Source organism: Neopelma chrysocephalum, unplaced genomic scaffold (assembly GCF_003984885.1).
Source record: "Neopelma chrysocephalum unplaced genomic scaffold, ASM398488v2 Primary Assembly neopelma1_80, whole genome shotgun sequence".
In the NCBI taxonomy this organism is placed as follows: Eukaryota; Metazoa; Chordata; class Aves; order Passeriformes; family Pipridae; genus Neopelma; species Neopelma chrysocephalum.
Window position 1 is genome coordinate 60,238 of NW_020897741.1, and position 22,120 is coordinate 82,357.

At 45.6% G+C, this 22,120-nt stretch overlaps 1 protein-coding gene across 2 annotated transcripts in view; it reads right to left on the reverse strand.

Moving 5' to 3' along the window:
* Positions 1 to 5,986, reverse strand: part of ADGRF5 (adhesion G protein-coupled receptor F5) — a 42,715-nt gene extending 36,729 nt beyond the window's left edge. For both annotated transcript variants that reach the window (XM_027690077.1, XM_027690078.1), the window contains exon 1: positions 5,622 to 5,986. The gene's annotated coding sequence lies outside the window, so the exon portion shown is untranslated. The remainder of the gene's footprint in view (positions 1 to 5,621) is intronic.
* Between the last annotated feature and the right edge of the window lie 16,134 nt (positions 5,987 to 22,120).

The window sequence follows — 22,120 nt, forward strand, 5'->3', positions numbered from 1 at the left end:
ATGATCCTCCCTTGTGAATCCCTAAGGTGCTTGCTGGGCTCATACAGCATAAAAAAACAGCAATGGAAAGACAACTTGCACCTGATGGCAGGTTTGCTTATGAGATTTAACACTGAGCGGGGCATTTCTCCAGCTCCTGGTGCCTTCAGAGAGCTTAAACAAACATGAGATGCAGGGCTGGGGTAGATGACCTGCTGGGGTCTCTGCCCTGTTCTTCTAGGAGATCTAGTCCATAGTCAGCATGTTCCCTGTCTCAGCCAATGCCAATGCCAAGACTCACAGAAATGATTTAAAGAACATTATGGGCCAGGGGCCATTCCCAGTCACAGGTACAGCCTGGGCTGCCTTGTTTAAGAGATAAAAGGAGACTTCAGGCACATGGAGGTGAGCTGTGCCCTGACAGATGGCCTCAGGGTTAACTCATGCTGTGACAGGTCTTTCTCCTAATCCTAGCACGGCCTACAGTAAATCCTGCATTTCAACAAAAGGAATATTCTTCAGCTCTTCTGCCCTAAATGAGACAAGGTTGGTGCCACTTTGGTGGCATGTCTCTCAACAAGCCTTCAGAGGCCCTTGTGTTTCTCTCTGCTGACTGTACAGGCAATTTAAGTCTTACTTCAGTAGGAATCTTCTCTGCTTCAGCACCCCCAAAAGCACCTGTACTTACATTAGGGACAAGGGAAGCTTCCATTAACTGCAGTTGGGTGGATTAAGCCTTTGCTAGGTTTGGTACTATGATGCTGGAACCTTGCTGGGGCAACCACTGCAAGTCTGTCCATAGATAAGGCATTTAGGAAAAGAGAAGGCAGCTTTTAAGGCAGATTTTCAGTAAGAGCACAGAGCACCTCCCTTATAAAGACGGGCTGGGAGAGCTGGGTCTGTTAAGCCATGGGGAAGAGAAGGGTTTGGGGAGACCTTGGAACCCCTTCCAGTACCCAAAGGGGCTCCAAGAGAGCTGGAGAAGGATTTTTGACAAGGTCATGGAGTGATAGGACAAGAGGGAATGGTTTTAAACTAACAGAGGGTAGGTTTAGATTAGATACTAGGAAAAAACTATTTACTGTGAAGGTGGTGAGACATTGGCATAGGTTGCCCAGAGAAGCTGTGGCTGCCCCATCCCTGGAAGTGTTCAAGGCCAGGTTGGACAGGGCTTGGAGCAACATCTAGTGGAAGATGTCCTTGCCATGGTAGTGGAGTTGGAACAAGACGATCTTTTCGGTCCCTTCCAACCCAAACCTTTCTGTGATTCCATGATTTTAACATTTTGTGTGTCCCTACTGCAATAAGGGAGAGTGGTTATGAACAGCAACTGGACATTTTAAGCCACTGGACTTTTTAAGCCACAGACTTAAAACAGGATGGATAACAAGGGGAAGGAAGGAAGGAAGTACCATCAGTCCTGCTTTACAGACAGAGACACTTAAGGCATGCACAGCCTCATCCGGGATCTCAGACACAGGATCATTCAACCCAAATTTTAGCGACATCATGAAGGAATTTAAAGAATTTCTCTCTCAAGAAGGAACAGTAAAACAGTTTCAGGAGCAAGGGACATGTTGTGAATAGCCTGTCATAAGGCACGTAGGGACATCTTTGGAATGAAGATGGTTTTCACACACAAAGCCTGATGGTCATGGAGGGCCAAGCCTCTGGTCACAGGATTGAGCCGAAGCAGGAACTCTAGTAGAGCTTTTCCTCTGTGCATGAACAATTGGGGGAAGCTCTGCCGTTTTGAGGAATTTCCGAGGACAGTAAATTACATACTAGATCACAGCTCTATTATGTTTTGAGGGAAGGCATTTGGAAATTAATATTTCGTATTAAGATTTAAGTGGGGGATGCATACAGCTCTGCTACTCACAGGCATCCTCAAACCTGGCCTGCCACAGCATTTTCTTTCCTGTTGATGTGGGTTTAAGCAGAGCCTGGGTTGGCAGCAGCCAGCCTTGTAATTAAACCCTGACTATGTCTGTGCTTCAGTGCTCTGCTGCCAAACAAGGGTGGCATTTGCTGTCTCTGCTTCACAGTGTGTTTAGAGAGACCCTGGTGCAGGAAAAACCCATTAGTGCTTGCACCAAGCAAAACCTGTAGAAATACCTAAAAGGCAAATGGAACTTGGCTCCCCTTTCATCCAGAATGGAGAACTTCAATGCCAGGAGTGGTCAATATTAGGTGACTGACCTTTGAGTTCTTCCTGAAACAAGTATTACTTTTGTGCAACTCAGATGATTGAGAAGGCACAAGGGAGTTAAAGGGACTTTTTCCTGGGCTGGAAAAAACCTTCTGTTTGTTCAAAAGTGGTCCACCAGAAGGCGTCTAAAAGGTGGGCTAGATATTCTGTTGTGGTGGCTTGACCCTGGCCTGAAGCTAAGCACCCACACAGCCACTCACTTATTCCTCACCTGCCGGTAGGATGGAGAACAGAATAGGAAGAGAAAAACTGAGAAAATTATTGGGGTGAGATAAATAAAGGTTAATAAGGGAAAGAAAGATGAAAGCAAAAAAAAAAAGGTGATATGAAGGCAATGTCTCACCACCTCCCACAAGCACATGTATACCCAGAAAGTCTCCAAGCAGTGGCCACCTTGAAAGACCACCCGGATCCCCATCACTCTTTTCTATTGCTGAACATGACATTATATGGTTTGAAATGTCTTTTCTGTGAATTTGAGTCAGCTTTCCCAGGTGTAGCCCCTCCCAACCCCTATCCCACTGACTACAGAGACAGTGGAAAAAAAAGAAATCCCTGATGTTCTGCAAGCACTGCTCAGCAATAGCCAAAACATTGGTGTGCTATCAACATTGTTTCAGCCACAAATCCAAAACACAGCACCTTATGAAGAACATTAGCTCCATCCCAACCAGACCCAGCACACCCATCTTATTTGTCTTGCTCAGGCGGGAATTATGATGGAGAGGGGAGGGCTTTGGGGCAGAATGCATTGCAGGCTTCCACAGGAATAAACTGAATTTTGGAGAAAAGGTATGGACTATGTGCAGAGACGGTGGATTAAGGTTATAACATCCATGTCATGTCATAGGATGGTTGTCAGAGTGAAACATCTCCCACTACTACAAGCAGACAAGCCCCCAGAATAGCCTGTCTGTAAATGTAGTAAAAAATTCCTTAACAAAGTCCACTGAGGCAGCATTATAACATGCAAATATAGCACTGTAATTAATATACAACCTGCTTCACTGAGTTAACTGCTCTGCAGGAGCTGCTCTTTTCTGAAAAAAAACCAAAAAACACCACCAAACCAGTGGTTTGGACCATTCCTCCATCAGAGAGAAAACAATGCCACTGTAAATCTTTTGAAATCTCTGTTTTCCCTGTTCCTGCACACCCACCTTGTCCCTTCACTCTCATCCATGTTCCTAATACAACCCCTCCGCGGCCACTCTCACACCCTCCACAGCTCCTGCCCTCACCCAGTGCTGGCTCAGTCCTCGTTCAGGATATTGCTGAGCACAGATAAGGGGGACAAGCTGCTGCTCCATTACCAGCACAGCAGGTGCTGGATCAGATTAGCTGAAGGGTGGTAACTGCCCGTAGGCACGATGAGCCACATGCAAGATCGTTTAAGAAATAAACTCTGCATAATCATGCAGTTATGTCGGATCAGCTCATGAATGGCAATTGAACCTCTGCTGGAGATCACAGTCCTAAGAAACTGTTTCATGGAAAACTGGAAATGGTTTTCTGCAATGAGTTTGGTTTTGCTGTAGGTTCTTCCCACTTGCTTTAAAAAGCCATGATTCTTACACAAGGCTGAGATTAATTCCAGCAGCAAATAATTTCAGCTTCAAATGCAAGGGCATTTCATTTATGATGTGCAAAGAGAGACCCAAAACTAATGATGTCCTCATGGATGATGCAATTCACATCCATGCTTGTCTGCTGTCTTCTGGCAAACTGTGAATCACAGCCCTGAGCAGTGGCAGCAGCAGGGAGATTTTCTTGGTCAAGATGAATGGGTTAAAAAAGGAACTCTAGTAAAGGCTGCACTGGTCCTTTGTGTTACAACAATGAGAGGAAGCTCTGCCTAGTTTGAGGAATTTCCCACGTCTCCAATTCAGATGTCGGAAAACTGCTTTATTAAGCCTGTCTGAAAGGTGTTAAAAAAATAAAAATAACCAAGAAGATCAGGACAAAGATATCTTCCAGAGCCTACGCATGTTCTGTTTGTTTGTTTTTTAAACCTGGATCACCGGAGGCAAACTCAGATGAATCTAGGGAAACTAAATAATGACAGATGCCAGATACTCTCACCAGGTTCCTTCTGAGCTGGCTGAGCCATCACTGAGTTCAGTCAAGTGTCACTGCTGTGCAGATGCTAAAGATTTACCTCTAAATTTCCCTAAATATCACTTTGTTCTGCAATGTTGCCAGACATCTCAGGACAGGTTAAGTGATGATGAGGAATTTTCTGGATGAGAGGAAAATCTATGGGATGAGAAATACCATTTTCATTATGCAACAGCAAGTGATGGAGGAAGGAAAAATGGAGCCTTGGGCTTTCAAATTCTCAACATCCTTTCCCTTGTTATTCCCTTGCCTGTTGCAAGCTCATTGCCTCCCAGAAAACTGTCGCTGGAAGTGAGAGTTACAGAAACATTAACACCTTTCTTCCCCAAACCCAAAAGCTCCTTGTGCACGTAGGTGGGCATCACTTTCCCACTGATGGGAAGAGAGAAACAAGGTTGTACAAGGCTACATCACAGCCGTGATTTTTTCTGAATCATGACCATTTAAGCAAACAGTGGGTACTGCTCAGAAATGTAGATGTTTGGAAAGGGAGCAGAGCTTTTGGGGATATAGGCATCAACAGAGCTGTAAGCATCAGAAAGCATCCCTGTATCCCCCCTGACACTGAGCACTGGCAGCAGCACATCAGCACTCCAACAGAACACCATAAAACTGGCTTTCATTTAAGCAGCTCAAAACACAGATAGAAAAGAACGGAAACAAGATAAATGTGATGCTTGAAGACTTGTGGCCACAGGTGCCCCAAGTCCCTCTTCCCTGTCAGCGAATGTCACCTAATATGAAACTGAAGGCAGATGCCAGAGATTGCTCTTAAAAGAAACAAACCCACAGCTCCAAAAAGCTGACAAAATTACAGTGCCTGCATTTGCATTGCAAATCCCAGCCACTGTAAGCATAAAACGAAGTGGAAAAAAATCTGGATGCTATAGTAGTTGATTTTTTTTTTCTGAAACTCTGTAGCACGATTTAGGAGGTAATAAATGCAGTCTGGATTAGCACGGCATTTCCGTGCACATCCCTCTTCACCTCTGCAGCCCCGAGTTTAAACTAATCACAACCTCTTTTAACATTCATTAGCCAAGCGAACAGGCAGTAGCACTTTGTCAGAGGCTTGAATGGCTTAATTCACACCCTGAAAAGCCAAAAGTTTCCTACAGAAAATTGCCAGCTAATCACTACAGAACGACACACGTGCCGATCACAGTCATCCACAGTCCTCCCGCAGCAGGTTTACTGCTGATGCAAAGCTCATACCACATTGCCAGAATCTGGCCCTGAAAATTCCTTCAAGCCGCCTTCACCTGCCCCAAATGGTTAAAAGAATGCCGCGTTTCACACACATCATCCATACCTGTAGGACAACTGCTGGTCCCGTCCAAGCCTTTTCCAAACTTGTCCTCTTGTGCTGGGATGGAAACTTCCCATCCAAGTGTCACCTTCTGCCTCAGTCTCTGCCCTTTGTTTTCCCAGGATCTTGAGACACACCTGCTTTTCCGTGTATGCTGTTGGTTGTTGGGCTTGGGGTTTGTGTTTTTGTTTTGTTTTTCTTTTTGGAACAAATTAAACAGCCTCTGAGCAATTCTCAGTGAGAAGAGAGGAGGAACCTTTTGGCTTGTGGTGATTTAATCAAGCAAACCCCGTGACCTCCCTTTCCTGCGATCAGTGGGAACTGATCCCTTCTCCACCAGCACGGGGTGGAGTTGCAGTTAAAAAACGCGAGCTTGAAAGCACTGTGCTGGATGGGCAGGACAGACCTTCCTTCTCCGGTGTTGTGTCAGAGAACACGGTGATTCCTGCTAGTCCGAAACACGGAGATGACCTCTGGCCAGGAAGGAACCTGGGAAATGTTTTCTAAGTGATTTCCTGCCTTTAGGGGGAAGGTGGATGTAAGGGACACTTGGGCGGGGGTGCTAACAGAGCTGCTGGGGAGTGTGATTTCAAGATGAGCAAAACACTTTTTTGGTCATCAGGGGTGTGGAACTAAAAGAAATTACTTTTTTTTATTTCTTTTTCCCTAGGGTAAACTGTTCTGAGAGCCTTAGTTGTCACTATACTTAATGATCTGGAGCCCAAGTTGTGTAGGTGCTCCTCAAACTTTCAGCTACGGTGTGTTTCATGCTAAGAGGTGCTGAGATACTCTGCAAATTAATATAGGAGAGCCATTTCACAAGGAGCTTGTCTTCATCAACATCCCAGCAGTGCATCTGTGACACAAGGGCTCCTTGTCAAGGAGCAGAAGAAATCTGGGCAGGCTCATGCATTCCCAAAGATAACTACCTCTGGAATAACCCGTAAACTCTGCTGCACAGGTCCTTCTGCCTCACACTGGAGCTCCCAGAGTGGGTTTTTCAAGCACCAGCCAAATGACTGCACCTCAGGAAGGTGGGGGTGGTGCCCCAAAGCTCAGTCCTGGTTGTGCTGATAAAATGAAGGACAGTGTAATGACTTCCTTAGAATCACAAAATCATAGAATTGTTTTGGTTGGAAAATGCCTCAAAGACTGTGGAGTCCAACCATTAACCCAGGACTGCCAAGTCCACCAGTAAACTGTGTCCCCAAGTGCCACATCCACACATCTTTTAAATCCCTACAAGGAGGGTGACTCAACCACTTTCCCCGGCAGCCTGCTCCTTGCTGTTGTCTTTTCTGGCTTTGCACCATCTCTGATGTTCTTGCAGGGTAACTAGAGCACCTTGGCCCAACATCAACCCATCAGATGGCCCAGGGCATGTGCTATCTGTGATGAATATTTCTTTCCAGAGGTATCAGCTTCTCCCTCTTGACCGTACAAGTAGCTGAAAACAGCTTGCCTCTCTCTGTTCCAGGGAGACATGAGTGGCATGTATCGGGAACATCTTTCTGAGGATGTCTTAGAATGGAAAATTGTATCCAGGATTCCAGACTCTACAGCTAATAGCATCCTTCTTTCTGCACACAGCAAAAATTAATTTTAACAACTTGATATCTTCACTCAGGATCACTTTTTTGCTCTACATGATCCAGTTCATACTGCAAAAGCAAGAAGGGACATTTGGACATTTCACTACCAAATACACCTCACCCACATGCTCGTTGACACACACTTTTTCTAGCAACAGAGAGGGAGAGAAAGAGACAGAACGGGAGCCTGGACCATGTACCCCTTTTTTACACGATTTTGATTAATGACTATATTTACCTGCAGCCTCTACATCTAACAGCAGTCACTTCATTTCAGTGGGTCTTCAGTTTCCTTTCCTTCTGTCTGCCTAGTGCTGGAAGTTTTATTCCTGTTTATCTCCTTTTGCTGGCTGGTATAAGTAAAATGTGATGTTTGGGATATGTAGAAAAGAAAATCCTGTGGTGATACTTTGATAAGAGTGACAGAATGATTATTCCTTTAAAGCAGAGAACCTAAGTGATTAATTTTCAAAGAATATAGAAAGTGCTAATAGTTTGTTTATTGGTCAGTCTCGTTCTCCCAGCTTCTATTCACATCTGTATTTTTTTAGTTGGATTGCTTTCCACCTCCATGGTGTTTTCCAAGGTTTCAGAACTGTTCCTGTTCAACACAGAGATAAGTTTAAAATCTTCAAGAAAGCCTGGGGCAGATTTTGCTGTCACATCTGGGAAGTGGAGAGAAATGAGTACTCTAGAGAACAGTTAGATAAATACCTAAAACAGTTCAGAAGAAAGTACATAAATCAGCTCAGACTAGAGATGCTCATTCCTATTGACTAATGGGAGCCTTGAAGACCAAGTCAGGAGCAGGTATTTACCTTGCTGGCCTTTCCAATGAAGGGAAATGAATGCTGCTCTTTTGGAAAGACCTTGCTGCAATCAAAGTGTTGTTATATTGTGCAAAGTGGAATGGCTCCTGGGACTTCAAGAGCTGACAGGTACAGTTCAGAAACTGTATCATCCAGCAACAATTCAGTTTACCAGAGTCCAGAATGATGCTTAGGCTCAACATACAAATTTTGAAAGGAATAAGGAAAGCTTGAACTCTGGATATTTGGACAAGCATGAGTAAATGCAAGTTATGCCTCGGTTTGGATTAATCTGTTTTAGAAACTGGGAAAGTCTTGCAGGACATTAGAATAATCCAATCACCTTCTTTTATATATCCTGTGCTCTGTCTTTGCATGGCAAACCTTAATCAGTTTGTACAGCACTGAGAACTATGGGACTCTGCAGCTGGCTGGGCCATCTCAGTACCTATATCCAACACAAATCATTAATGCCATGGGTCACTAGAGGGATGATATAGAAGGTATTTTGGGATATCACAAGCTTGTCCTGTCATCAAGGAGTGTCATGACATCAATGACTTGCAATACTCTAATGTGCAGGGGGACAATAAAGGGATATTTCAGCTGTCCTGGTTCTCCTGGCAGAGAGCAAAGAATTAACCTTTGCTCATATCGGGGAGAGCAAATCCTGGCTCACTTTGCTCTAAATGTGCTGAGAAGGAAGGAAGTAATGAAATGTCTCATTATACATCTGACTTGGGGAATATATTTAGAACTGACTGTAGAGCTGAAGGCTGCATGGTTTCACACCAAAAGGAGTGACATGCTCTGGACTGTCTCACTGCAGCCAGTGGTCAACTGAAACTATTTGCTGCATGAACAAGGTCCCTGAAGATGACTTTTTTTTTTTTTATTTCCCTGCAGGAATTCACTGCAGTGACAGAACAATCAATTTGGGTATTCAGAGTACTTCACTTGCATATTGCCATTGCCCAGCTTTAAGAGTTTCTTTCAGGTTTAAGTGATTTGGGTTTATAATGAGGTTTTTTAAAGGCTAATTACCCCATTTGTATGAATTTCATCATAGGAGGATGATGACTACAAAAATGTGTAATGTAATCATCTGGCTGAGAATGCACAAAAAGCCAAATGGATATTTAATCTTCTAGGGAAAAAAAAGCACAGAAATAAAATGTGAGAAACTGAAGCTGGAAAATTTAATTTAAAAGCAAAGGTCCATATTTTTTATCATCCCAGCAGTCAACCATACATCTAAACCTCCATGTGATTCTCTAATACTTGACATATTTGTATCACAGCTGGCTGCTTTCCTACATGAAGCACTCCACTTTTCTTCATTATTGGGCTTAGACAGAGATACAGCTATCTGACATCCCTAATAAAGGACCTACTCTTTCAGCTTTTAGACTTACTGGAGCTCTTTTATTACTAAATTAGGGATCTGGGTGCCTTAGTGGGCTGTGATTTTAACAACATGTTTTGCCTGGGATTATAAAAAGCTTCATCTGCTAAAAACAGTAATTGACAATAGGTAACCAAAGGCCTTTGTAGCTGGTAGGAAATCCCAGTGCAGAGACCCAGGACAAAGCAGGGACTTCTGCAGGATGATGGAGAACTCATTGGGCTCCTGTGAAAACCAATGGAGGAAGTGGGAAAGGCCTGTTGCTGGTAGCCTTTGTGCTCATGCAATTGCTGGATTTCCCTAGCAGAATACATGCAGTAATTCCCCCAGGGATTTTTGAGTCCCTCCCCACAAAGCACAGCCCACCCATCTCTTTCTGGAACTTCAAACAGCTTCCTTTGGGTTAGCTGGGCTCTGTTTAAAATGGATGGGTCCAGGCAATGGACTGTTTTCCCATCATTTCTTCTGACAATGGACAATGAAAGAAACACTTTTCAATGGTGCACTACCAAGAAGAAGTGATCATCACCCAAGAGGTCTGGGTGTGGAGAGCTCTGCAAAGCTGTATTCTACATAACATGGGGCTTGAAAATGACTAGGCAAAGCAGAAACTTCTGGCTATACAGAAACCTTTGTACTTGGTACAATTCCACATGAAAGGCACTTTTTCTGTGTGAATCTGGTCTTTTTTCTCCTTTGCAGACATGAATGAGATCATCACAGGTCCAGCTCCCAGACCTATTTTTTTTATTAAATCTAATTATTCTTTGCTGTCCTTCCTTGCTCTGGCACAAGAAACACTCTTCCTCCTGTTGAAGAGAAAGAAACATTGTCACAAAGGTCCCCTGGCCAGATATCCACAGCACTTGTAAGAGAAAACCCCATGAAGTATTGGGAGAAGAAAACTGATTTGAGGAAGGGGATTTTTAGACATGAGTGTGTTTTGTGTGTTATGACATTTGTTAATTCGTTTGTTAACACTTTGTAGACTGATCTCACAGTTTCTCTGAGAGACAGAGTGGGGCAAATGAGTGTTTTAATGTGAATGGGTCACTTAAAGAACCACCACTAGAGATATCAGCAAAAGTAGGTTCAATAAAAAAGTGAAAGCATGACAAAGTTCATTGGCAAGGGTCACTCTACTACTTACTGGATGGTTAAAGCCCACAGAGAAAAAGAAAACTAAAGTCTAAAATCAATCAATCTAAGCCTGAATTCACCCAAAAATTATCTACATGAAGGCTGGTGGGGGTGTGGGTGGCAAAAGGACAAAGATAGGAAAGGGCAAGGACAAAAAGAAATAAGGAAAACTTTCCCCTTGAGTCACAAGGTTCAGAGCAGATCCTCTTGCAAAGCTAAGTCCCAGACTTGACCAACAGTTTAGGCCTAAAGTTTTAACAGCACTTAAAACTTAACAGTACTTAATTGATAGCTTAAGTTAAGCAATTTAACAGAATATTCATATAGAATTTACTATAGGCACAATAATAACTCACAGAACTAACTTACTTACAAATCTAAAGAACTTCAAAATCTAGGACAGCAACATTTATAGCACATTTGCTATGGCATATTCACACTCATACTCAAAGACCTGAAGGATATACAAGATATACCTGTGAAAATTTCCCCTTGGATTCAGGATTTCCCCTTGGATTCACATCAGATGTCTTTGCATCTTCTCTACTTGGCTTGTTATTCAGGCAAGAAAATTAAGTTTCTGAGGCCTAAGGAGCATTTCTGAGATCATAGTGTGGCCCGAGGAGGAGTGGGGGAAGAACCACCATGCCATGCAGACATTTTGCCATTTCTTGTAATCCCAAAGTTAAAAAGTACCTCCATGTTTCCTGCCAGGGGCTGGACTAAAGGACAGACACGTTTTGTTTGGCTACTTAGCAGCTGGAAAAAGCTGTCCAGATAGTCAAACACCAGTGAAATGGTTACCAACTATATGGTGAAGACATTTGTCAGGCCACCAGCCAGACTGAGCTGGGCAGGAGACACTTGAGTTGAGTGATGGTGTTAGGAAGGGATGGAGAGTACAGAAATGAACTGGGGGCACCATGGGGAGGCAAGAGGTAGGTCTGTTGGAAATGCAGGAGAGAATTAGGAACACAGAGGCATAGAGAGGACACAGAAGGACTACAGTAGGGTGTAGGGCAGGTGAGGTGGCCTGACTGCTGCTATGGTGAGTATTATAGGGAATATGGTGGGACTCCGAGATCTTGCAGTAGAAGGTTTTGGATAGAAAGCTGGGGAAAAATTTGTTACTTCTATGGTTTATAAGACATTTTTTTCTTTTTACAGTCCTACGCTAAGCAGGTGGGAGGTTGCTGAAGAGTCCCAAATGCTCCTGCACCTTAAGGACTCTGGAGAGAGAAGCCCAGGCCAGTAACCAGGGTGTGGGGCACAGCAATTAGCCTGGAGCCAAAGCAATGGGTGAAGACATCCTGGCTCTATTGGAGAAGCATTTAAGCAGGCTTTTGTTAGTGTTACGGGAAGGAAAGAGGTAGTTCACCTGAATTCCCATCTTCTAACAGAGATTTCCTTGTTTGCTTATAGCCCTATGAAATGAGGAAAGTCTGCCCTGTAACAGCATTAAGGAAGGGTAAAGTTTGTTTTCTGGGTAAAGTGAAAGCAATCTGGTACAACTGAGTTGCTTATCAGGGGAATGCTGACAAATGCCACTCCCATCCCTCAAAAGATGGGACCACCTGGTAGAATATTTGCACTATTAAGTTCTTGTGGCAGTTGGATAAACTTCCTCCAAGCGTCTTTGCTTTGTGCCTGATCCATGATGTTCATCAGTCCGTTAGCTGATTTTTACTCAAGATACATGGGCCATAAGGAACTGAATTCTATTGCAGATCAGAACCACCAAAAGATATCCCAAATGCACAGGTATAAGGGTGAAGTGCTGTGTCCAACAACAGTTTTGGCTGGAAAGTCCTTGTGCTTTTCAAAGGAGACAAAACTAAGTGTCCATAGGGACGTCAATACTTAATCACCATTTCACCTGCAAATTTCTGTGTCCATTGTCAGTACCTCTCTTGAATACTCTAAAAGTCTTCATTAGCCACTGTCTAAGTCTATAGATAGCTCTCTCTGCCTGCTCAGTACTTATTTGGGTAAATCCATGTTCAGCTTTGCAGGTTTCTGAGTCCCCTCCTGAGGAGCTCAGCCTGCATCAGGTCCAGATATCATCCACACAGGGAGCCTGCCCCGACCAAGTTAAAGATCTGGGGCTGCATCTTCCAGATTTGTTTTGTCCCAATGGCCTTTTGGATCTCACTTTTAGGAGTTAAAAAAAAAAGCTTGTGGAATCATAGCCCAGTACAGACATGTCACCTGTAGAGCAGATCTGGAAGGAAAACTCCTGCTGCATATCCTAAAACTCCTTCAAGAGAGGAAGAGGAACACAGGACAGGGCAATACCAAATTATCAAGTTAACGCATCCTGAAAATGCCATTTATGGACTGAAAAGGTTTGTTTGTTTATTAACCAGCACACCTAGCCCTTTTCTTAGTGCAATACAAAGGTGGTTCTTTCTGAATGGTTAGCACAGAAATGGAGAAAAAATATCAACAGTGGACTGTGTACATGAAAATAAACCCCAATCTTAGATTACAGTGGGCATTCAGCAAGCGCAGCTGACATTGAGCATGGGTTTGACCTTCTCACTGGTCCCAGCTGAACAGAAAGGACAGAAATGTTTAGCTTGAACTTCCTCTCACTCCACTTTTGTGCCAACATAACTGCACTGGCATCAGTGTAAATCCTCTGTTGACAGGGGTGGATGGAGAGCACTACTAGACCTGTGGACTGGCAAGTGGAGCCCCTCCTCTGGCACTTTTCCTCCTCAAATCCCAGATCACTGAACATGCTGGTCCTTACAGGAGGGCTGATGCATCACAGGCTCTCTTCTGGTCCAATTTTTTGCATGTCCAATCTGTCCACGGAGCTGGAGAATGGAGAATGAAAATAGACAAGATTAGAGGTGGCTGAAAGCTGGACTTTCCCTCCAGCTGAAATTCATCACATACTGCAAAGCATATATCCTGCTCTGGGACCTTAAATGAGAATCTCTAGTGGGGTCTCTAAGAGAAGGAAATATAGAAAAAATATTTTGAAACAAAAAAACCCCTTCATTTTAATTATCTAATAAATGACACTGGGATTGAAACATAGGTTTATCTAAGGTTGTTGATGGTTTCTCTCATCTTTTTTAGCTGGTTTCTAGCACATGTAACCTTGTCAGTGTTCCATCCATAGTTTTGTGGAGTCAGACATCCTTCCACAAGACTTTATTTGTGACAAAATGGCATTTCTCAGTTAAAAAACAGTCCATGAATGTGAATCACCAGTTTCCAGCACTGGCTTTTCTCCTTGTTCCCATCTGCACACAAGGCTGATCCAGAGCAAACCTTCTACCTTTGCCTGGGTCAGCTGTACATTTCCTGCATTTATTGTTTGCCTGCTATCCTTCCTGTTATGAAAGGGAAGCTGGCAAGATAAATTTATTGGGACTAGTCTGCACTTGAAAGCACTGTCCCTGTCCTAACCCCATCGAGGAATGCAGAAGGACACATGCCGTCCCCTGACACACATAGGAGGGATCTCACAGGGGGTACCGCTGGCAGCAGGTGAAAGAGAAACAGTGTAGGAGGACTTCGTTGGGTGGAAGTGGCACATCCCCTGCTCTCTCCTTTCCCCAGAGCCCTTGCACAGCCCCTGGCTCAGCACACTGCAGGCTCATCCAAATCCACCATCCTCATGGTCCCAGCACCAAGGGGCAGGGGACAGTATGATGCTGCTGACGCACACAAGGGAGTCTGTGGGTGCACGGGCATGACCTTGGGAGCCGTGTGGGCAAGTGACTCAAGCACAGACTTCATTAAATGCTTCACTCTGGCCCTGCTGATTTCACAGGGTTGTGTTCCCGGGGTAGATGGGCTGTGGGTGCTGTGGGAACTCTCTCTCCTGTGTGTTGCAGGATGTGTCCAAAAGCAAAAGCATAATTTCTGCCCCCACCAGCCAGCACAGACCAGATCCCCTCGCTGCTGATGGGTTTTACTCCTGCCAAGGACTTCAGACCACTACCACACCCTTCTTACCCATTTAATCCCATCCAACTGCAAGGGGCCATGGGGCAACACCAATCTGTGTACACATGGCAACAATATCCATTCCCATGGCCAAATATCAAGGTCGGGTGGGACAGGCGCCAGTCCCTGCTGCTTCCTGGGGAGAGCAGCTTTTGCTTTCTCCTTCTGTTCCAAGCTTTACAGTTGGTCAGGTGCTCCTGTGGAGCACAGCCCAGCTTTCACATCGGCAAACCTGACCAGCCTGAACTGTGTGCTCATGGGGTATTGGCTGCAGGTTGTCTGGTTCCCACTACAAAGGATGCTCGTAGGATGTCTCTGAGAGGCATTGGATGAGCAAACTCTGTTTGTCTTGTCTTGAGTAAACAGGTGACATTCCCTGATAAGCAGACAGGATAGAAGCAGGAAGGAAAACCTGAGGTATGGGTATCCAGCAGCATTGCTCGGCTGAGAAAGAAAATAAACCTTGCCCTTTTATGTGGTAGGGAGAGCCAGGGAAGCCTTTCATCCCGCCTGCTCTTTTTAAAGGGAAATGGTTCCAAGAATGCAATATTTACTTAGTATTAAATGCATTCTTTGCCAAACATTGAAAAGGATAGGTCTAGCTTTCACTGTAGTTGTGTAGAAAGAGCCTGCCTGACCACTTTTATGTTAGAATTACTACAGAAACCCTGAGAGTTTTGTACGAGGCTCAAAATCTGCCGGGCAACTCCAGCCAGTCTTTGGAAACCTTTTTAATTGAGGAAACTAACACATGGAGCACTAAGTCCTCAGCGATATTCCATGTCTTCGGAACGTATTCCGAATAGCACAATCATTGCTTGGTCCTTCCTGGACCCTCTTCCCAATTTTAAGAAGAACTTTTAGCTGGCAAAAGCCCCAGCAGAACTGCATGGCATGCTCCAGTCAAGCTGCCCTAGCAGCTCACCCCTGCTCTAAGCAAGTCTGACTGTCCTTGCTGTTTGCATCCTCACCTTCCTTGGCACCCCTTGGATGCCCTGCTGGGGCAGCAGGTTCAGCCCACTGAGCTGGCAGGAAACCTCACAGATGTTTCCTGAGCTGGTTTGTAGCCAGTGTGGTGGGATGAAGCAAAGTGGCAAATGGAGGAACTGGTTGAGCACTGGAGATGCCACAGGGCAGGGACAAGAAGGGGACACAGTTAAGACCATGAGGAGAAGAGACAATCAGCTCCATTCAAGCCCTCATGTGTCACATAAAGGAGAGGAAATAAAGTCAAATGGACTCACCCACATGAATTTTCCTGTTTGGGTGGTTTCAGCAAGAAAATTTGTATCCTCACAATTAATTATTATATTTAGAGAGGAATTTTGCCTGGTCCTACCAAAAGTCCTTGTTTTATTCAGACAAGCAAGAGGTTCACATAGATATTTCTCACAGGACCTCAGGAACAGCTCTAAAGACTTTCTTTAGATGTGAAGGACAAATCCTTTTAAATCAGTTCATTCCTCCCTTTTGGAGCTGTGTAATTCCATTTTGCTCCCTGAGCAGATGAAAAAGCTCTCTGTGCTGTCAACCCAAGGGACTGCTTTGTACTGCAAATGAGTTTTCCTTCAAGAAGGACCCTCTAACTCCCTGTTCACATGTGAAGCATTAAGGGAATTAATGAACATCTCGTTTTCACAAGTCTCTGAGTGGTGCCTGCTCCCTGCTACCCAGGGCTGCTCCATTTGCCCTGTGCTTTCTGCAACAATCAAGCAGCAGCTCCGGCTGTGCCTCCAGGTCTCATCCTGCTCCGTGGATGTAGCTCCTGGGAAGCTGCATGTGGCTCAGTGTAGCTTTTCTGTTCACGACACGAGCAGGAACTGGAGCTTGCCTGGTGCTGCAAGTCCATGAGCAACTTCGGGCACAGAGGGACCCTGGGGACAGACAAGGTCCGCATGGGAGTCATGTGAGCTGATTCGTGTTTATGCAGCAGCACAGCTGTGCTTGGGCTCTTGTGTTCAGGGAGCAAAGTTCTCATTAATTTTATTAGTGCAGCAGCTCTTGGCATGCCAGAGCTAAAATTCTCTGAGCACTCACAGGGAGGGTGAGTTTCGCAGGCTTTAGGGCAGCCAGCAGTTAATAGGATTTAATAGGTACCCACTAGAGGTGGGCTCAGATGGGGGGGATCACTAGGAAACCACCCATTTTGAGTTGTCCCAGCCAAAAATCTGGGAGAAGGAAACCAAACTGGGCACTGCTCCTCCAGTACACTGGCAAAGGATGAATCAGTTGATTTAACAAACAGTGGGTTTTCAAAGGAAGAAAAGGAAAATGTTAACAGGAAGATAATGAGTAACACAGGATACCTAATCACTTCTGCAAAGCTTGATCACAACTAGTGACTGTCCTTATCTCAGTGTCCCCAGGAAGGCAACTGCAAGATCAAAAGCTCTGGAAGTGAGAAGGTGGGTTTCCAGTGCCATTAACTGCACAGGTCTCTGAGGACTCACACCGTGGCAGTGTGCAGGGGCTGGAAGGCATGAACAAGCTGCAGCAGAGAAAAGGACAGATCCAGCTCAGGCAAAATCTGCAGAGTCTCCTCCCAGAGAGGGGTGTGTGGGGAATGCAACCCCTGCGAGCAGTTACACATCAGTTCTCCATCAGTAAGGGGCAGTTGTTCCTCCTCTGCTGCCCACTCTGACTCCCCAGCTGGCAGACGGAGACAGGCTTGGTCCAGTGTGTTTGTTCCAGCCTGCTTAAAACAATCCTTGGTATTTATGGCTAATGCAGAGCCAAAAATATGTCCAACACCCAGTCAGCTGACTTTTCTCTGAGCGACACAAATCAAATCAGCTCTTAATTGAATTTCCCTCTGTTGAGGCAAACTGGAGCTCCAGCACTGGGATTTCCTTGGATTGTTCCCTCCGGTGAAGCTTTCATCCAGTTTCACTCATGTGCCTGGAACTTCTTAATGACTTCACACAGAGCTGTATGCAAATTGGCTTAATGAGCTGGGGATGCTCTCAGCTGGGCAAGGGGGAGGTGGTGTGCTCAGGTGCCAACACTAGTGTCAAAGGTAGCTCACTGGTCACCCAGTGCCAGCAGCTACTGCAGATGTGAGACTTGTTGGATTAGACTGCTCTTTTCACAGTCCCACCATGCTTAGTCACTCCCTGCAATGTCATTGAAATTGCCCTGTGAATAAAATTCAGGGCAGGGAGCCCCGTGAACCATGGGAAGCTTCTGCTCCAGCAGGAGCTCTGTGTTCCATGTGGGTGCTGTGCTCCTGCATCAGTGGATGATGGGGAGCACCCAAACTCTCATTTCTCCCCTACTAAAATGGCTGTTGCAGATTCGCTGCAGGCCCAGGGATGGTGGCCAGGTCCAGAGTCCAGGTCCTCAGGAAATGTTGAGGTGATGAGGCAGGCCAAAGTCAGCCTGTGGGTCAGGGTAACCAGGCTTAGACACAGCCTGGTGGTCACCAGACAAGTCCATAGACTCATAGAACCATTAAGGTTGGAAAAGATCTCTAAGGTCACCATTAACCCAGCACTGCCAAGCCACCAACAAGCCATGTCCCTAAGCATCACATCCACAAGCCCTCTGAACACTTGCAGGGACAGTGATTCCACCACTTCCCTGTGCAGCCTGTTCCAATGCCTGACCACCCTTTTTCTGAAGAAATTCTTTTCCTAATATCCAATCCAAACCTCCCCTTGCACAACATTTCCTCTTGTCCTGTTGGACACTCACATGTGTGAGGCAGGTCCAAACATCTGGAAGCAGCTCTTGACTGTGCTTCTCCAGTCTGACCCCAAATCCTGGTAGCCAAACCAATGAAGCAGATGAGCTGAGGGTGCTGCCAGTACCAAATTTCCAAGCAGCATCCCACCGTCACCACAAACAGAACGTGGGCATCCCTCCCTCAGTCATCATCCTCCCAAGCTGGTAGGTTGTTTTGGGCAAGATCTTTTCACATCTTTTCACGGTACGTGATCATTCACCACATACTCCTCCCCCTAAGTCACTCCAAGCCCCACAGGAACCTTGTGCTCTTCCTCCCTTCTCTGGGAGGTGACAAGAAGGACCAGTATTTTCCTTCCTATGGTTTCAAAGGACCATTTCCGGCCACCAGCACTGCCTTGGTTGTTCCCCATCCCGGGGCCAGCCTGCCACCTCGTGTTCAAAGCTGAGGATTTTCAGTGGTTTTGCTCAGGGCACTGAAAATGCCTCAGGCATTACTTAATTGCTTTGTATTTAGGACTCCTAAAGCCCTGAAGAAATGAAGAAAACCTTGAGGAGCTCAGCTCTGTGGGGGAGACAGGGGTGCAACAGAAATCACCCCAGCTGATTTCAGGGAGGTTGTTGCCTGGTGTTTCACTACCCAAGCAAGGGCGAGCACCTCCTGGATTCCCAGCAGCTGTTTTAGAATGTCCCTGCTACAGTGGAGGATTTGGGTTCATTCTTGTTGTGGCATCCCCTGCAACTGGATGTGACTTTTCTTGCCCTTGAGCCTGGCTTATGATTTGCAGCACCCATACCAAAAAGCCCATGGAAGCTCCACTGCTTTGCTTCACTGAAGATCTCAAGCATCATCGAGGTGCTCATGGGCATCAGAGACAGAGATATGGGCTCCAGAGTCCACCTGTGGGACATCACTATCCACTGAGTGGTGGTTGGGGGCCAGGCCATATGTTCAGGGTACCTCACACAGCCCTAAATACCTGTGTGAGCCAAGGACTCCAGGTCCTTACATACCTCAGGGTCTCCACCTCAAACTGGAGCCTGATCACCTTACACTGGGCTGCTTTTACTTCCTGCACTCTTAACAAGCATTAAGTATTCATTAGAAAGGATAGATGTTTATAGGGTGTAAGATTTTTTCCAGATTATTTTTTCATTTTCCTAAATACTCCTATTAGTGTGACAAATTCTTCTCATAAATCCTATTAGTGGTTAATGAACCCAGAGGGATGTGTGCCATCGCCTTGTTGAGCTCTGCTGTAGCTTTCTACTGATGTTCTCTTTTATTTCTCCTGTTTCATAGTTTCTTTCATACTTTTCTTCGGTACCATCCTTTCTACCCTTTGTATGCCATTTGCTCCTGCTCCTGTTCTTGCTGCAAGCAGTGTGTGATGTGCCACATATGCCCCATTAATGGGACAAGCAAACAGCACACAAGTGATGTGCAGAGGCTATGCAGGATGGCAGATATGGGTAAAATATTCTCAAAAAAAATCTTATTTGCCCAACTCTATTGACCTTTGCAGCTCACAGCCAAGGGGTGACAGCAGCTGGAATAGCTGTTACCTGCCCATGGCAGGGGAGTTGGAACTAGATGATTTTTAAGGTCCTTTCCAACCCAAAAAATAATTCTATGATTCTAGGAAGTCAGCTGCCTTCACTCAGTTTTCACAGTGGACATGTGGGGACTGAGCTGGAAAATGGTGATAGGTCAGAGATAGTTTGGAAATGGTGAAAAATATCATTTAATTATCCTTTGGTTTGGATTTCACTTCTTACACAGACCTGATTCCTCTTCTCTGTGCACAGGCAAAGAGCTGCCCTCCTGAGAAGGGCTGGGTACCTGTACACCACAGGTGTCACTCAGAGATACCTGAATGGATCCCCAGCGGGCAATGACTCGACCAGGCACCATACAGTGCTCAGTGTGACCATGGCAAAAGTCAGTTTCTGGGACTAAGTGGAAGCACCAGCTGCTTCCTGAAATGCGTTGGACATCACATGGCACGTCCGTGTCGCTGGTGTAACCCACAGGGGTCACGTCGAGATGGTGCAATTCTGCTTCGTGAGCGACCACAGGCTGAGCGAGGCAAAGTCGTGCTGCTGTTTCTGAAGTGACCTTCCCCTTCCTTCTCATGTGTCTGGGCCAGCTGGGAGTCAGACTGCAGGATCAGCTCTCCATGGGCGCTGAGATGAACCAAAGGGAAGCTCCGTGGCGATGATTTGTCCCCATTAGCGGCGGGCGGTGGACACGGTCTGGCAGAGCGGCACCCATTGAATTCTGCCTGGGTATTGAAGAGCCTCTTGGCAGCTGAGCTGGAGGATGACTTATGGGTTTGTTTACTCGCTGGGGCTCCGACTCATGTTCAGTGTAGGCCAAGCTGAGTCGAATTTGCACATTTTGCTAATATGGCATGTGCACATCGGCATGAGGAAACACGCTAAAGCTGCAGGGACTCAGCCATGTGTGTGCACTCCTTGGTTTCCTTGTTCCTGCATACCAGTGCTGGTCGAGGCAGGAGGTAAGGCCACAGCAGACCCTATTGTTGGCTCCAGCTTTGGCTGCTGACCTGCTTATCCAAGTGCAAAATGATGTGTAAGATGATTAAATCATCTTCCAAAGAAGGTCTGAAATCCTTGCTTTTCCAGTAAACAACCAGGTAACTGTTTACGGGAACAATGTGAACCCCAGCCAAGAAATTGTGCAAAGTGCTAGAAACATTAAAAATGACCCCATGTGTCCTCATAGCAGCAGGTCCTTTAATAAGATGAAGAACAAGTACATGGCACATTACCAATTACTTTAACATGCATAAAAAATCTGGTTGTGCCTGGTCATGGCTTTGTGATCTTTCAGTGGAATTGCTATTTGGTACTGACTTGGTCTTGCATCTTTATTGCTTATTTAAAATGTGCCTTCGCTTGGACTGGAGTTTTGTAATAGTGGCACTTTAGGCTCCCACATCTATTGCCTTGGAAAACATCACATTAAAACCTGCTCAGCTGTACAAATCCCAGCCCCGCAGACAGAATACAAAACATCTCTGGCGCCTTCCTGGGCTCCCTGTAAAGCACTGACAAAGCCAACCCCGAATCTGCAGTGGTGATCACACCCCTGTGACTGTGCCCTCTTACCACACAGTATGAAAGTGCCCTCCAGGCTTCTGCTTCGATGTGGCAACCTCAGCACACAGCAGATGGACTGCAACACTGAAATGCATCTACCTCCACTCCTCCACCAAAGTGTGTTTATCACTGTTGTAGAGCACAGTTTTAAATTATTAAGTCATTTACTGCCTCCAAGAGCTGGGAATGGTGTTGCTGGCATTAGGAAGTGCTGGGATGCACAGGTAGTGCAAAAGTTAAACTGATGTTGTCCTGCTCCTGATGTTTTCTAGTGGTACCCAGAACTGCTGGAGTTTTTGTCCCAGCTTTGTCCCTCTACTGCACAGTGACACATCTGTCTCTTTCTCTAAAATCTAACTTGGTTCATGGACCCAGTATAATAGCCTTGAAAAAAGGGGGAAATCTCATCTCTCAGCCTTCATCCACAACCAGTGCCATCTCAGGGAGCCAACTTGCCGAAATTGCTCTCACACCCCCTAAAACAGGGATCAAGAGAGAGCAACCTCAATAGTGCACAGTAGGATACGGTCTTGCTTTTTTACTGAGACAAGTGATTTTTTTTCTCCTTTTCTTTTGGTTTACCTTGTACAAGGTTTTTTCCCAAGGTCAGGCATATCCAAGCATGGGAAGAGTCTCTCTTGGAGGTCTCCTCAAGTCCTGTATGAAGACGCAGAGTGCTGAACCCACAGCTGTGGGTTTAGGTGCTGAGGGACCAAGAAACATCAAAGCTTGTTGAGCTGAGCCCTGCACAGGCCTGCTGCTGTTGGCCCCAAGGAGTCA